Genomic DNA, 14233 nt, shown 5'->3' with positions numbered 1-14233 from the left:
CACACACTTCATTTTCGCCATTTGTACACTTGGCAGAATGAATTTCCCATCTTTGACGCAGTTCTCCATCTCAAATTTCAGTACTAAAAGTACGACGCTACTTCTTGCTGTGTCCCATCGCAAGTTACATTCAAGCCCTTATGACGCTGATCAAACAAGAGGTGGCAAATCAGCTTCAATCGCTTAGTGCCATCTCAGTCGCTTGCAGAAGGTACCTCACCCTATGTGATACAATGGCGAGTTGTCGCTATTACCAAAGCGGCGGCGGCGGCGCCGACGACGACGACGACGACGACGACGACGACAATCGCGAGGGTCTTTATCAGGGGTAGAAAATACATCACAAGAACTAAGTATTTCACGTCGGCATTCTCCGGAGACTGCCAAAAGCTGCAGATTCTGGTGCCCACTTTAATAGCACCATTCACACTATTCATTTGCGAGAGCATTTCTTAAATACCGCACCCATTCATAATTTTTTTTATCCTTGACCGCTTTTTTCGAAAGGGCCACGGTGGGAGGGGCTGTTACAAAATTCATTTGCCTCCTGTGAGGATCGAACTCACGACCTCTGGTTTACTAGACCAGCGCTCTGCCACTGAGCTAAGGAGGCGCCTCCTAGCGCCCTTTTCGGGTACTTTGTTCTTACAGAGTAGTGAATCGGAGCCCTTCAGCTCGAAACGCACCGCATGAGCGACCATTATTTGCATTTAGTTAGCACAGCTGCTGCTTTCCTACACATCTCACACTATATCGATGTACAACTAAAATTCCAAAACAACACATTTATTTCATTTCAGAGTCACTTTCAGCTTCAAATACCGTTCCTCTGATATTCATACGAAGCTAGGCATCGTCGTAACCCGTTACGTTCATTACGCAAGGCTCACGAGAGGCGCGCATGTTGGATCCGCGTAGACACAAAATTTTGCGCCGCCCAGCGTGGGGCTCAAACCCACGACCCTGAGATTAAGAGTCTCATGCTCTACCGACTGAGCTAGCCGGGCTGCACGCAACGCGTTACGAGCCATACAATACTGATTTGACCTGCGACCATCTATTGAAGATTCTTTTGACTACAACTTATTTCCTGCTGCCACAAATCAGCTACAATCCTATTCAATGAAAAATTGTCTCCGAAAGGCATCAAATCTGCTTGAAATGATACGTGGCTATCAGCACCATTATTCAACACACATGCTCGACAGTGCGCAGACGCCTGTGGCGTAGCCCTTGGCTCCTGAATCAGATGCAGTAGTTCCAACAAAAACTCTCCTGAACGGCACTGTGCCGAAAACTTCGCTACAGATCACCCTTGTCTTGCTTGTGCTTCTGGTAGACGCCGGTTTTGCAGCCAGGAAGCGGACAGCAGCAACTTCCAACTAGTTTTAGAGTACTCAAACAACACAGTAAAACAGCATGCATCTTTTGCAGAACAGGAAAAACTCGACCGTGACAGGATTCGAACCTGCAATCTTCGGATCCGAAGTCCGACGCCTTATCCATTAGGCCACACGGTCACTGGTGCAGTATACTTCTCCACACACACTTCATTTTCGCCATTTGTACACTTGGCAGAATGAATTTCCCATCTTTGACGCAGTTCTCCATCTCAAAATTCAGTACTAAAAGTACGACGCTACTTCTTGCTGTGTCCCATCGCAAGTTACATTCAAGCCCTTATGACGCTGATCAAACAAGAGGTGGCAAATCAGCTTCAATCGCTTAGTGCCATCTCAGTCGCTTGCAGAAGGTACCTCACCCTATGTGATACAATGGCGAGTTGTCGCTATTACCAAAGCGGCGGCGGCGGCGCCGACGACGACGACGACGACGACGACGACGACGACGACGACGACGACAATCGCGAGGGTCTTTATCAGGGGTAGAAAATACATCACAAGAACTAAGTATTTCACGTCGGCATTCTCCGGAGACTGCCAAAAGCTGCAGATTCTGGTGCCCACTTTAATAGCACCATTCACACTATTCATTTGCGAGAGCATTTCTTAAATACCGCACCCATTCATAATTTTTTTTATCCTTGACCGCTTTTTTCGAAAGGGCCACGGTGGGAGGGGCTGTTACAAAATTCATTTGCCTCCTGTGAGGATCGAACTCACGACCTCTGGTTTACTAGACCAGCGCTCTGCCACTGAGCTAAGGAGGCGCCTCCTAGCGCCCTTTTCGGGTACTTTGTTCTTACAGAGTAGTGAATCGGAGCCCTTCAGCTCGAAACGCACCGCATGAGCGACCATTATTTGCATTTAGTTAGCACAGCTGCTGCTTTCCTACACATCTCACACTATATCGATGTACAACTAAAATTCCAAAACAACACATTTATTTCATTTCAGAGTCACTTTCAGCTTCAAATACCGTTCCTCTGATATTCATACGAAGCTAGGCATCGTCGTAACCCGTTACGTTCATTACGCAAGGCTCACGAGAGGCGCGCATGTTGGATCCGCGTAGACACAAAATTTTGCGCCGCCCAGCGTGGGGCTCAAACCCACGACCCTGAGATTAAGAGTCTCATGCTCTACCGACTGAGCTAGCCGGGCTGCACGCAACGCGTTACGAGCCATACAATACTGATTTGACCTGCGACCATCTATTGAAGATTCTTTTGACTACAACTTATTTCCTGCTGCCACAAATCAGCTACAATCCTATTCAATGAAAAATTGTCTCCGAAAGGCATCAAATCTGCTTGAAATGATACGTGGCTATCAGCACCATTATTCAACACACATGCTCGACAGTGCGCAGACGCCTGTGGCGTAGCCCTTGGCTCCTGAATCAGATGCAGTAGTTCCAACAAAAACTCTCCTGAACGGCACTGTGCCGAAAACTTCGCTACAGATCACCCTTGTCTTGCTTGTGCTTCTGGTAGACGCCGGTTTTGCAGCCAGGAAGCGGACAGCAGCAACTTCCAACTAGTTTTAGAGTACTCAAACAACACAGTAAAACAGCATGCATCTTTTGCAGAACAGGAAAAACTCGACCGTGACAGGATTCGAACCTGCAATCTTCGGATCCGAAGTCCGACGCCTTATCCATTAGGCCACACGGTCACTGGTGCAGTATACTTCTCCACACACACTTCATTTTCGCCATTTGTACACTTGGCAGAATGAATTTCCCATCTTTGACGCAGTTCTCCATCTCAAAATTCAGTACTAAAAGTACGACGCTACTTCTTGCTGTGTCCCATCGCAAGTTACATTCAAGCCCTTATGACGCTGATCAAACAAGAGGTGGCAAATCAGCTTCAATCGCTTAGTGCCATCTCAGTCGCTTGCAGAAGGTACCTCACCCTATGTGATACAATGGCGAGTTGTCGCTATTACCAAAGCGGCGGCGGCGGCGCCGACGACGACGACGACGACGACAATCGCGAGGGTCTTTATCAGGGGTAGAAAATACATCACAAGAACTAAGTATTTCACGTCGGCATTCTCCGGAGACTGCCAAAAGCTGCAGATTCTGGTGCCCACTTTAATAGCACCATTCACACTATTCATTTGCGAGAGCATTTCTTAAATACCGCACCCATTCATAATTTTTTTTATCCTTGACCGCTTTTTTCGAAAGGGCCACGGTGGGAGGGGCTGTTACAAAATTCATTTGCCTCCTGTGAGGATCGAACTCACGACCTCTGGTTTACTAGACCAGCGCTCTGCCACTGAGCTAAGGAGGCGCCTCCTAGCGCCCTTTTCGGGTACTTTGTTCTTACAGAGTAGTGAATCGGAGCCCTTCAGCTCGAAACGCACCGCATGAGCGACCATTATTTGCATTTAGTTAGCACAGCTGCTGCTTTCCTACACATCTCACACTATATCGATGTACAACTAAAATTCCAAAACAACACATTTATTTCATTTCAGAGTCACTTTCAGCTTCAAATACCGTTCCTCTGATATTCATACGAAGCTAGGCATCGTCGTAACCCGTTACGTTCATTACGCAAGGCTCACGAGAGGCGCGCATGTTGGATCCGCGTAGACACAAAATTTTGCGCCGCCCAGCGTGGGGCTCAAACCCACGACCCTGAGATTAAGAGTCTCATGCTCTACCGACTGAGCTAGCCGGGCTGCACGCAACGCGTTACGAGCCATACAATACTGATTTGACCTGCGACCATCTATTGAAGATTCTTTTGACTACAACTTATTTCCTGCTGCCACAAATCAGCTACAATCCTATTCAATGAAAAATTGTCTCCGAAAGGCATCAAATCTGCTTGAAATGATACGTGGCTATCAGCACCATTATTCAACACACATGCTCGACAGTGCGCAGACGCCTGTGGCGTAGCCCTTGGCTCCTGAATCAGATGCAGTAGTTCCAACAAAAACTCTCCTGAACGGCACTGTGCCGAAAACTTCGCTACAGATCACCCTTGTCTTGCTTGTGCTTCTGGTAGACGCCGGTTTTGCAGCCAGGAAGCGGACAGCAGCAACTTCCAACTAGTTTTAGAGTACTCAAACAACACAGTAAAACAGCATGCATCTTTTGCAGAACAGGAAAAACTCGACCGTGACAGGATTCGAACCTGCAATCTTCGGATCCGAAGTCCGACGCCTTATCCATTAGGCCACACGGTCACTGGTGCAGTATACTTCTCCACACACACTTCATTTTCGCCATTTGTACACTTGGCAGAATGAATTTCCCATCTTTGACGCAGTTCTCCATCTCAAATTTCAGTACTAAAAGTACGACGCTACTTCTTGCTGTGTCCCATCGCAAGTTACATTCAAGCCCTTATGAAGCTGATCAAACAAGAGGTGGCAAATCAGCTTCAATCGCTTAGTGCCATCTCAGTCGCTTGCAGAAGGTACCTCACCCTATGTGATACAATGGCGAGTTGTCGCTATTACCAAAGCGGCGGCGGCGGCGCCGACGACGACGACGACGACAATCGCGAGGGTCTTTATCAGGGGTAGAAAATACATCACAAGAACTAAGTATTTCACGTCGGCATTCTCCGGAGACTGCCAAAAGCTGCAGATTCTGGTGCCCACTTTAATAGCACCATTCACACTATTCATTTGCGAGAGCATTTCTTAAATACCGCACCCATTCATAATTTTTTTTATCCTTGACCGCTTTTTTCGAAAGGGCCACGGTGGGAGGGGCTGTTACAAAATTCATTTGCCTCCTGTGAGGATCGAACTCACGACCTCTGGTTTACTAGACCAGCGCTCTGCCACTGAGCTAAGGAGGCGCCTCCTAGCGCCCTTTTCGGGTACTTTGTTCTTACAGAGTAGTGAATCGGAGCCCTTCAGCTCGAAACGCACCGCATGAGCGACCATTATTTGCATTTAGTTAGCACAGCTGCTGCTTTCCTACACATCTCACACTATATCGATGTACAACTAAAATTCCAAAACAACACATTTATTTCATTTCAGAGTCACTTTCAGCTTCAAATACCGTTCCTCTGATATTCATACGAAGCTAGGCATCGTCGTAACCCGTTACGTTCATTACGCAAGGCTCACGAGAGGCGCGCATGTTGGATCCGCGTAGACACAAAATTTTGCGCCGCCCAGCGTGGGGCTCAAACCCACGACCCTGAGATTAAGAGTCTCATGCTCTACCGACTGAGCTAGCCGGGCTGCACGCAACGCGTTACGAGCCATACAATACTGATTTGACCTGCGACCATCTATTGAAGATTCTTTTGACTACAACTTATTTCCTGCTGCCACAAATCAGCTACAATCCTATTCAATGAAAAATTGTCTCCGAAAGGCATCAAATCTGCTTGAAATGATACGTGGCTATCAGCACCATTATTCAACACACATGCTCGACAGTGCGCAGACGCCTGTGGCGTAGCCCTTGGCTCCTGAATCAGATGCAGTAGTTCCAACAAAAACTCTCCTGAACGGCACTGTGCCGAAAACTTCGCTACAGATCACCCTTGTCTTGCTTGTGCTTCTGGTAGACGCCGGTTTTGCAGCCAGGAAGCGGACAGCAGCAACTTCCAACTAGTTTTAGAGTACTCAAACAACACAGTAAAACAGCATGCATCTTTTGCAGAACAGGAAAAACTCGACCGTGACAGGATTCGAACCTGCAATCTTCGGATCCGAAGTCCGACGCCTTATCCATTAGGCCACACGGTCACTGGTGCAGTATACTTCTCCACACACACTTCATTTTCGCCATTTGTACACTTGGCAGAATGAATTTCCCATCTTTGACGCAGTTCTCCATCTCAAAATTCAGTACTAAAAGTACGACGCTACTTCTTGCTGTGTCCCATCGCAAGTTACATTCAAGCCCTTATGACGCTGATCAAACAAGAGGTGGCAAATCAGCTTCAATCGCTTAGTGCCATCTCAGTCGCTTGCAGAAGGTACCTCACCCTATGTGATACAATGGCGAGTTGTCGCTATTACCAAAGCGGCGGCGGCGGCGCCGGCGCCGACGACGACGACGACATTCGCGAGGGTCTTTATCAGGGGTAGAAAATACATCACAAGAACTAAGTATTTCACGTCGGCATTCTCCGGAGACTGCCAAAAGCTGCAGATTCTGGTGCCCACTTTAATAGCACCATTCACACTATTCATTTGCGAGAGCATTTCTTAAATACCGCACCCATTCATAATTTTTTTTATCCTTGACCGCTTTTTTCGAAAGGGCCACGGTGGGAGGGGCTGTTACAAAATTCATTTGCCTCCTCTGAGGATCGAACTCACGACCTCTGGTTTACTAGACCAGCGCTCTGCCACTGAGCTAAGGAGGCGCCTCCTAGCGCCCTTTTCGGGTACTTTGTTCTTACAGAGTAGTGAATCGGAGCCCTTCAGCTCGAAACGCACCGCATGAGCGACCATTATTTGCATTTAGTTAGCACAGCTGCTGCTTTCCTACACATCTCACACTATATCGATGTACAACTAAAATTCCAAAACAACACATTTATTTCATTTCAGAGTCACTTTCAGCTTCAAATACCGTTCCTCTGATATTCATACGAAGCTAGGCATCGTCGTAACCCGTTACGTTCATTACGCAAGGCTCACGAGAGGCGCGCATGTTGGATCCGCGTAGACACAAAATTTTGCGCCGCCCAGCGTGGGGCTCAAACCCACGACCCTGAGATTAAGAGTCTCATGCTCTACCGACTGAGCTAGCCGGGCTGCACGCAACGCGTTACGAGCCATACAATACTGATTTGACCTGCGACCATCTATTGAAGATTCTTTTGACTACAACTTATTTCCTGCTGCCACAAATCAGCTACAATCCTATTCAATGAAAAATTGTCTCCGAAAGGCATCAAATCTGCTTGAAATGATACGTGGCTATCAGCACCATTATTCAACACACATGCTCGACAGTGCGCAGACGCCTGTGGCGTAGCCCTTGGCTCCTGAATCAGATGCAGTAGTTCCAACAAAAACTCTCCTGAACGGCACTGTGCCGAAAACTTCGCTACAGATCACCCTTGTCTTGCTTGTGCTTCTGGTAGACGCCGGTTTTGCAGCCAGGAAGCGGACAGCAGCAACTTCCAACTAGTTTTAGAGTACTCAAACAACACAGTAAAACAGCATGCATCTTTTGCAGAACAGGAAAAACTCGACCGTGACAGGATTCGAACCTGCAATCTTCGGATCCGAAGTCCGACGCCTTATCCATTAGGCCACACGGTCACTGGTGCAGTATACTTCTCCACACACACTTCATTTTCGCCATTTGTACACTTGGCAGAATGAATTTCCCATCTTTGACGCAGTTCTCCATCTCAAATTTCAGTACTAAAAGTACGACGCTACTTCTTGCTGTGTCCCATCGCAAGTTACATTCAAGCCCTTATGAAGCTGATCAAACAAGAGGTGGCAAATCAGCTTCAATCGCTTAGTGCCATCTCAGTCGCTTGCAGAAGGTACCTCACCCTATGTGATACAATGGCGAGTTGTCGCTATTACCAAAGCGGCGGCGGCGGCGCCGACGACGACGACGACGACGACAATCGCGAGGGTCTTTATCAGGGGTAGAAAATACATCACAAGAACTAAGTATTTCACGTCGGCATTCTCCGGAGACTGCCAAAAGCTGCAGATTCTGGTGCCCACTTTAATAGCACCATTCACACTATTCATTTGCGAGAGCATTTCTTAAATACCGCACCCATTCATAATTTTTTTTATCCTTGACCGCTTTTTTCGAAAGGGCCACGGTGGGAGGGGCTGTTACAAAATTCATTTGCCTCCTGTGAGGATCGAACTCACGACCTCTGGTTTACTAGACCAGCGCTCTGCCACTGAGCTAAGGAGGCGCCTCCTAGCGCCCTTTTCGGGTACTTTGTTCTTACAGAGTAGTGAATCGGAGCCCTTCAGCTCGAAACGCACCGCATGAGCGACCATTATTTGCATTTAGTTAGCACAGCTGCTGCTTTCCTACACATCTCACACTATATCGATGTACAACTAAAATTCCAAAACAACACATTTATTTCATTTCAGAGTCACTTTCAGCTTCAAATACCGTTCCTCTGATATTCATACGAAGCTAGGCATCGTCGTAACCCGTTACGTTCATTACGCAAGGCTCACGAGAGGCGCGCATGTTGGATCCGCGTAGACACAAAATTTTGCGCCGCCCAGCGTGGGGCTCAAACCCACGACCCTGAGATTAAGAGTCTCATGCTCTACCGACTGAGCTAGCCGGGCTGCACGCAACGCGTTACGAGCCATACAATACTGATTTGACCTGCGACCATCTATTGAAGATTCTTTTGACTACAACTTATTTCCTGCTGCCACAAATCAGCTACAATCCTATTCAATGAAAAATTGTCTCCGAAAGGCATCAAATCTGCTTGAAATGATACGTGGCTATCAGCACCATTATTCAACACACATGCTCGACAGTGCGCAGACGCCTGTGGCGTAGCCCTTGGCTCCTGAATCAGATGCAGTAGTTCCAACAAAAACTCTCCTGAACGGCACTGTGCCGAAAACTTCGCTACAGATCACCCTTGTCTTGCTTGTGCTTCTGGTAGACGCCGGTTTTGCAGCCAGGAAGCGGACAGCAGCAACTTCCAACTAGTTTTAGAGTACTCAAACAACACAGTAAAACAGCATGCATCTTTTGCAGAACAGGAAAAACTCGACCGTGACAGGATTCGAACCTGCAATCTTCGGATCCGAAGTCCGACGCCTTATCCATTAGGCCACACGGTCACTGGTGCAGTATACTTCTCCACACACACTTCATTTTCGCCATTTGTACACTTGGCAGAATGAATTTCCCATCTTTGACGCAGTTCTCCATCTCAAAATTCAGTACTAAAAGTACGACGCTACTTCTTGCTGTGTCCCATCGCAAGTTACATTCAAGCCCTTATGACGCTGATCAAACAAGAGGTGGCAAATCAGCTTCAATCGCTTAGTGCCATCTCAGTCGCTTGCAGAAGGTACCTCACCCTATGTGATACAATGGCGAGTTGTCGCTATTACCAAAGCGGCGGCGGCGGCGCCGACGACGACGACGACGACGACAATCGCGAGGGTCTTTATCAGGGGTAGAAAATACATCACAAGAACTAAGTATTTCACGTCGGCATTCTCCGGAGACTGCCAAAAGCTGCAGATTCTGGTGCCCACTTTAATAGCACCATTCACACTATTCATTTGCGAGAGCATTTCTTAAATACCGCACCCATTCATAATTTTTTTTATCCTTGACCGCTTTTTTCGAAAGGGCCACGGTGGGAGGGGCTGTTACAAAATTCATTTGCCTCCTGTGAGGATCGAACTCACGACCTCTGGTTTACTAGACCAGCGCTCTGCCACTGAGCTAAGGAGGCGCCTCCTAGCGCCCTTTTCGGGTACTTTGTTCTTACAGAGTAGTGAATCGGAGCCCTTCAGCTCGAAACGCACCGCATGAGCGACCATTATTTGCATTTAGTTAGCACAGCTGCTGCTTTCCTACACATCTCACACTATATCGATGTACAACTAAAATTCCAAAACAACACATTTATTTCATTTCAGAGTCACTTTCAGCTTCAAATACCGTTCCTCTGATATTCATACGAAGCTAGGCATCGTCGTAACCCGTTACGTTCATTACGCAAGGCTCACGAGAGGCGCGCATGTTGGATCCGCGTAGACACAAAATTTTGCGCCGCCCAGCGTGGGGCTCAAACCCACGACCCTGAGATTAAGAGTCTCATGCTCTACCGACTGAGCTAGCCGGGCTGCACGCAACGCGTTACGAGCCATACAATACTGATTTGACCTGCGACCATCTATTGAAGATTCTTTTGACTACAACTTATTTCCTGCTGCCACAAATCAGCTACAATCCTATTCAATGAAAAATTGTCTCCGAAAGGCATCAAATCTGCTTGAAATGATACGTGGCTATCAGCACCATTATTCAACACACATGCTCGACAGTGCGCAGACGCCTGTGGCGTAGCCCTTGGCTCCTGAATCAGATGCAGTAGTTCCAACAAAAACTCTCCTGAACGGCACTGTGCCGAAAACTTCGCTACAGATCACCCTTGTCTTGCTTGTGCTTCTGGTAGACGCCGGTTTTGCAGCCAGGAAGCGGACAGCAGCAACTTCCAACTAGTTTTAGAGTACTCAAACAACACAGTAAAACAGCATGCATCTTTTGCAGAACAGGAAAAACTCGACCGTGACAGGATTCGAACCTGCAATCTTCGGATCCGAAGTCCGACGCCTTATCCATTAGGCCACACGGTCACTGGTGCAGTATACTTCTCCACACACACTTCATTTTCGCCATTTGTACACTTGGCAGAATGAATTTCCCATCTTTGACGCAGTTCTCCATCTCAAATTTCAGTACTAAAAGTACGACGCTACTTCTTGCTGTGTCCCATCGCAAGTTACATTCAAGCCCTTATGAAGCTGATCAAACAAGAGGTGGCAAATCAGCTTCAATCGCTTAGTGCCATCTCAGTCGCTTGCAGAAGGTACCTCACCCTATGTGATACAATGGCGAGTTGTCGCTATTACCAAAGCGGCGGCGGCGGCGCCGACGACGACGACGACGACGACAATCGCGAGGGTCTTTATCAGGGGTAGAAAATACATCACAAGAACTAAGTATTTCACGTCGGCATTCTCCGGAGACTGCCAAAAGCTGCAGATTCTGGTGCCCACTTTAATAGCACCATTCACACTATTCATTTGCGAGAGCATTTCTTAAATACCGCACCCATTCATAATTTTTTTTATCCTTGACCGCTTTTTTCGAAAGGGCCACGGTGGGAGGGGCTGTTACAAAATTCATTTGCCTCCTGTGAGGATCGAACTCACGACCTCTGGTTTACTAGACCAGCGCTCTGCCACTGAGCTAAGGAGGCGCCTCCTAGCGCCCTTTTCGGGTACTTTGTTCTTACAGAGTAGTGAATCGGAGCCCTTCAGCTCGAAACGCACCGCATGAGCGACCATTATTTGCATTTAGTTAGCACAGCTGCTGCTTTCCTACACATCTCACACTATATCGATGTACAACTAAAATTCCAAAACAACACATTTATTTCATTTCAGAGTCACTTTCAGCTTCAAATACCGTTCCTCTGATATTCATACGAAGCTAGGCATCGTCGTAACCCGTTACGTTCATTACGCAAGGCTCACGAGAGGCGCGCATGTTGGATCCGCGTAGACACAAAATTTTGCGCCGCCCAGCGTGGGGCTCAAACCCACGACCCTGAGATTAAGAGTCTCATGCTCTACCGACTGAGCTAGCCGGGCTGCACGCAACGCGTTACGAGCCATACAATACTGATTTGACCTGCGACCATCTATTGAAGATTCTTTTGACTACAACTTATTTCCTGCTGCCACAAATCAGCTACAATCCTATTCAATGAAAAATTGTCTCCGAAAGGCATCAAATCTGCTTGAAATGATACGTGGCTATCAGCACCATTATTCAACACACATGCTCGACAGTGCGCAGACGCCTGTGGCGTAGCCCTTGGCTCCTGAATCAGATGCAGTAGTTCCAACAAAAACTCTCCTGAACGGCACTGTGCCGAAAACTTCGCTACAGATCACCCTTGTCTTGCTTGTGCTTCTGGTAGACGCCGGTTTTGCAGCCAGGAAGCGGACAGCAGCAACTTCCAACTAGTTTTAGAGTACTCAAACAACACAGTAAAACAGCATGCATCTTTTGCAGAACAGGAAAAACTCGACCGTGACAGGATTCGAACCTGCAATCTTCGGATCCGAAGTCCGACGCCTTATCCATTAGGCCACACGGTCACTGGTGCAGTATACTTCTCCACACACACTTCATTTTCGCCATTTGTACACTTGGCAGAATGAATTTCCCATCTTTGACGCAGTTCTCCATCTCAAATTTCAGTACTAAAAGTACGACGCTACTTCTTGCTGTGTCCCATCGCAAGTTACATTCAAGCCCTTATGAAGCTGATCAAACAAGAGGTGGCAAATCAGCTTCAGTCGCTTAGTGCCATCTCAGTCGCTTGCAGAAGGTACCTCACCCTATGTGATACAATGGCGAGTTGTCGCTATTACCAAAGCGGCGGCGGCGGCGCCGACGACGACGACGACGACGACGACGACAATCGCGAGGGTCTTTATCAGGGGTAGAAAGTACATCACAAGAACTAAGTATTTCACGTCGGCATTCTCCGGAGACTGCCAAAAGCTGCAGATTCTGGTGCCCACTTTAATAGCACCATTCACACTATTCATTTGCGAGAGCATTTCTTAAATACCGCACCCATTCATAATTTTTTTTATCCTTGACCGCTTTTTTCGAAAGGGCCACGGTGGGAGGGGCTGTTACAAAATTCATTTGCCTCCTGTGAGGATCGAACTCACGACCTCTGGTTTACTAGACCAGCGCTCTGCCACTGAGCTAAGGAGGCGCCTCCTAGCGCCCTTTTCGGGTACTTTGTTCTTACAGAGTAGTGAATCGGAGCCCTTCAGCTCGAAACGCACCGCATGAGCGACCATTATTTGCATTTAGTTAGCACAGCTGCTGCTTTCCTACACATCTCACACTATATCGATGTACAACTAAAATTCCAAAACAACACATTTATTTCATTTCAGAGTCAGCTTCAAATACCGTTCCTCTGATATTCATACGAAGCTAGGCATCGTCGTAACCCGTTACGTTCATTACGCAAGGCTCACGAGAGGGGCGCATGTTGGATCCGCATAGACACAAAATTTTGCGCCGCCCAGCGTGGGGCTCGAACCCACGACCCTGAGACTAAGAGTCTCATGCTCTACCGACTGAGCTAGCCGGGCTGCACGCAACGCGTTACGAGCCATACAATACTGATTTGACCTGCGACCATCTATTGAAGATTCTTTTGACTACAACTTATTTCCTGCTGCCACAAATCAGCTACAATCCTATTCAATGAAAAATTGTCTCCGAAAGGCATCAAATCTGCTTGAAATGATACGTGGCTATCAGCACCATTATTCAACACACATGCTCGACAGTGCGCAGAGGCCTGTGGCGTAGCCCTTGGCTCCTGAATCAGATGCAGTAGTTCCAACAAAAACTCTCCTGAACGGCACTGTGCCGAAAACTTCGCTACAGATCACCCTTGTCTTGCTTGTGCTTCTGGTAGACGCCGGTTTTGCAGCCAGGAAGCGGACAGCAGCAACTTCCAACTAGTTTTAGAGTACTCAAACAACACAGTAAAACAGCATGCATCTTTTGCAGAACAGGAAAAACTCGACCGTGACAGGATTCGAACCTGCAATCTTCGGATCCGAAGTCCGACGCCTTATCCATTTTTTTTTTTATTATAATCACTCCCAAAAAACTGATGAAAAGATAATATTTTGTCACATAAACTGAAAATAAAAAATTAAACTTTTCCCTCGAGGGAAGACCCGAACCAAGGACCTCTCGCTCCGCAGCTGCTCACACAAACTTTTTTTTTTTTTTTTTTTTTTTTTTTTTTTTTTTTTTTTTTTTTTTTAAATCTTCGACCCAGCCGGGAACCGAACCCGGGCCCGTAGAACGGCAATCCATCACGCTGACCACTTTTTTTTTTTTTTTTTTTTTTGTACAATAACAAACATAAACTGCTTCTAGCATTTTTTTTAAATATGTAAGACGAAGGCTATAAAAGAAAATGTTTCTGGGAAACGTAAATAAGTGGATTTTTTTTTAACATAATAGTGAAAAAAATAAATAAAATATCCTGCTTCTGGCAGTACAAACAATAACG

At 47.1% G+C, this 14233-nt stretch overlaps 26 non-coding genes across 26 annotated transcripts; all 26 read right to left on the bottom strand.

Annotated features, from left to right (window-relative positions):
* Window positions 1-541: 541 nt before the first annotated feature.
* Window positions 542-613, bottom strand: Trnat-agu (transfer RNA threonine (anticodon AGU)). The gene has a single exon. It is a non-coding gene; the product is annotated as a tRNA-Thr (tRNA).
* A 321-nt stretch (window positions 614-934) lies between these two features.
* Trnak-cuu (transfer RNA lysine (anticodon CUU)) lies at window positions 935-1007 on the bottom strand. Its single transcript has one exon. It is a non-coding gene; the product is annotated as a tRNA-Lys (tRNA).
* A 440-nt stretch (window positions 1008-1447) lies between these two features.
* On the bottom strand, window positions 1448-1520 carry Trnar-ucg (transfer RNA arginine (anticodon UCG)). The gene has a single exon. It is a non-coding gene; the product is annotated as a tRNA-Arg (tRNA).
* Window positions 1521-2098: 578 nt separating this feature from the next.
* On the bottom strand, window positions 2099-2170 carry Trnat-agu (transfer RNA threonine (anticodon AGU)). Its single transcript has one exon. It is a non-coding gene; the product is annotated as a tRNA-Thr (tRNA).
* Window positions 2171-2491: 321 nt separating this feature from the next.
* On the bottom strand, window positions 2492-2564 carry Trnak-cuu (transfer RNA lysine (anticodon CUU)). The gene has a single exon. It is a non-coding gene; the product is annotated as a tRNA-Lys (tRNA).
* Window positions 2565-3004: 440 nt separating this feature from the next.
* Trnar-ucg (transfer RNA arginine (anticodon UCG)) lies at window positions 3005-3077 on the bottom strand. The gene has a single exon. It is a non-coding gene; the product is annotated as a tRNA-Arg (tRNA).
* Window positions 3078-3631: 554 nt separating this feature from the next.
* Window positions 3632-3703, bottom strand: Trnat-agu (transfer RNA threonine (anticodon AGU)). The gene has a single exon. It is a non-coding gene; the product is annotated as a tRNA-Thr (tRNA).
* A 321-nt stretch (window positions 3704-4024) lies between these two features.
* Window positions 4025-4097, bottom strand: Trnak-cuu (transfer RNA lysine (anticodon CUU)). The gene has a single exon. It is a non-coding gene; the product is annotated as a tRNA-Lys (tRNA).
* Window positions 4098-4537: 440 nt separating this feature from the next.
* On the bottom strand, window positions 4538-4610 carry Trnar-ucg (transfer RNA arginine (anticodon UCG)). The gene has a single exon. It is a non-coding gene; the product is annotated as a tRNA-Arg (tRNA).
* Window positions 4611-5161: 551 nt separating this feature from the next.
* Trnat-agu (transfer RNA threonine (anticodon AGU)) lies at window positions 5162-5233 on the bottom strand. The gene has a single exon. It is a non-coding gene; the product is annotated as a tRNA-Thr (tRNA).
* Window positions 5234-5554: 321 nt separating this feature from the next.
* On the bottom strand, window positions 5555-5627 carry Trnak-cuu (transfer RNA lysine (anticodon CUU)). The gene has a single exon. It is a non-coding gene; the product is annotated as a tRNA-Lys (tRNA).
* Window positions 5628-6067: 440 nt separating this feature from the next.
* Window positions 6068-6140, bottom strand: Trnar-ucg (transfer RNA arginine (anticodon UCG)). Its single transcript has one exon. It is a non-coding gene; the product is annotated as a tRNA-Arg (tRNA).
* Window positions 6141-6694: 554 nt separating this feature from the next.
* Window positions 6695-6766, bottom strand: Trnat-agu (transfer RNA threonine (anticodon AGU)). Its single transcript has one exon. It is a non-coding gene; the product is annotated as a tRNA-Thr (tRNA).
* Window positions 6767-7087: 321 nt separating this feature from the next.
* Trnak-cuu (transfer RNA lysine (anticodon CUU)) lies at window positions 7088-7160 on the bottom strand. The gene has a single exon. It is a non-coding gene; the product is annotated as a tRNA-Lys (tRNA).
* A 440-nt stretch (window positions 7161-7600) lies between these two features.
* On the bottom strand, window positions 7601-7673 carry Trnar-ucg (transfer RNA arginine (anticodon UCG)). Its single transcript has one exon. It is a non-coding gene; the product is annotated as a tRNA-Arg (tRNA).
* Window positions 7674-8227: 554 nt separating this feature from the next.
* On the bottom strand, window positions 8228-8299 carry Trnat-agu (transfer RNA threonine (anticodon AGU)). Its single transcript has one exon. It is a non-coding gene; the product is annotated as a tRNA-Thr (tRNA).
* Window positions 8300-8620: 321 nt separating this feature from the next.
* Trnak-cuu (transfer RNA lysine (anticodon CUU)) lies at window positions 8621-8693 on the bottom strand. The gene has a single exon. It is a non-coding gene; the product is annotated as a tRNA-Lys (tRNA).
* A 440-nt stretch (window positions 8694-9133) lies between these two features.
* On the bottom strand, window positions 9134-9206 carry Trnar-ucg (transfer RNA arginine (anticodon UCG)). The gene has a single exon. It is a non-coding gene; the product is annotated as a tRNA-Arg (tRNA).
* A 554-nt stretch (window positions 9207-9760) lies between these two features.
* On the bottom strand, window positions 9761-9832 carry Trnat-agu (transfer RNA threonine (anticodon AGU)). The gene has a single exon. It is a non-coding gene; the product is annotated as a tRNA-Thr (tRNA).
* Window positions 9833-10153: 321 nt separating this feature from the next.
* On the bottom strand, window positions 10154-10226 carry Trnak-cuu (transfer RNA lysine (anticodon CUU)). The gene has a single exon. It is a non-coding gene; the product is annotated as a tRNA-Lys (tRNA).
* Window positions 10227-10666: 440 nt separating this feature from the next.
* Trnar-ucg (transfer RNA arginine (anticodon UCG)) lies at window positions 10667-10739 on the bottom strand. Its single transcript has one exon. It is a non-coding gene; the product is annotated as a tRNA-Arg (tRNA).
* A 554-nt stretch (window positions 10740-11293) lies between these two features.
* On the bottom strand, window positions 11294-11365 carry Trnat-agu (transfer RNA threonine (anticodon AGU)). Its single transcript has one exon. It is a non-coding gene; the product is annotated as a tRNA-Thr (tRNA).
* Window positions 11366-11686: 321 nt separating this feature from the next.
* Window positions 11687-11759, bottom strand: Trnak-cuu (transfer RNA lysine (anticodon CUU)). Its single transcript has one exon. It is a non-coding gene; the product is annotated as a tRNA-Lys (tRNA).
* Window positions 11760-12199: 440 nt separating this feature from the next.
* Trnar-ucg (transfer RNA arginine (anticodon UCG)) lies at window positions 12200-12272 on the bottom strand. The gene has a single exon. It is a non-coding gene; the product is annotated as a tRNA-Arg (tRNA).
* A 560-nt stretch (window positions 12273-12832) lies between these two features.
* On the bottom strand, window positions 12833-12904 carry Trnat-agu (transfer RNA threonine (anticodon AGU)). Its single transcript has one exon. It is a non-coding gene; the product is annotated as a tRNA-Thr (tRNA).
* Window positions 12905-13219: 315 nt separating this feature from the next.
* Trnak-cuu (transfer RNA lysine (anticodon CUU)) lies at window positions 13220-13292 on the bottom strand. The gene has a single exon. It is a non-coding gene; the product is annotated as a tRNA-Lys (tRNA).
* Between the last annotated feature and the right edge of the window lie 941 nt (window positions 13293-14233).

This window comes from Schistocerca cancellata, unplaced genomic scaffold, assembly GCF_023864275.1.
Source record: "Schistocerca cancellata isolate TAMUIC-IGC-003103 unplaced genomic scaffold, iqSchCanc2.1 HiC_scaffold_316, whole genome shotgun sequence".
Taxonomy (NCBI): Eukaryota; Metazoa; Arthropoda; class Insecta; order Orthoptera; family Acrididae; genus Schistocerca; species Schistocerca cancellata.
Note: the sequence above shows the minus strand (reverse complement) of the source record. Positions and strands in the feature narration are given on the sequence as shown.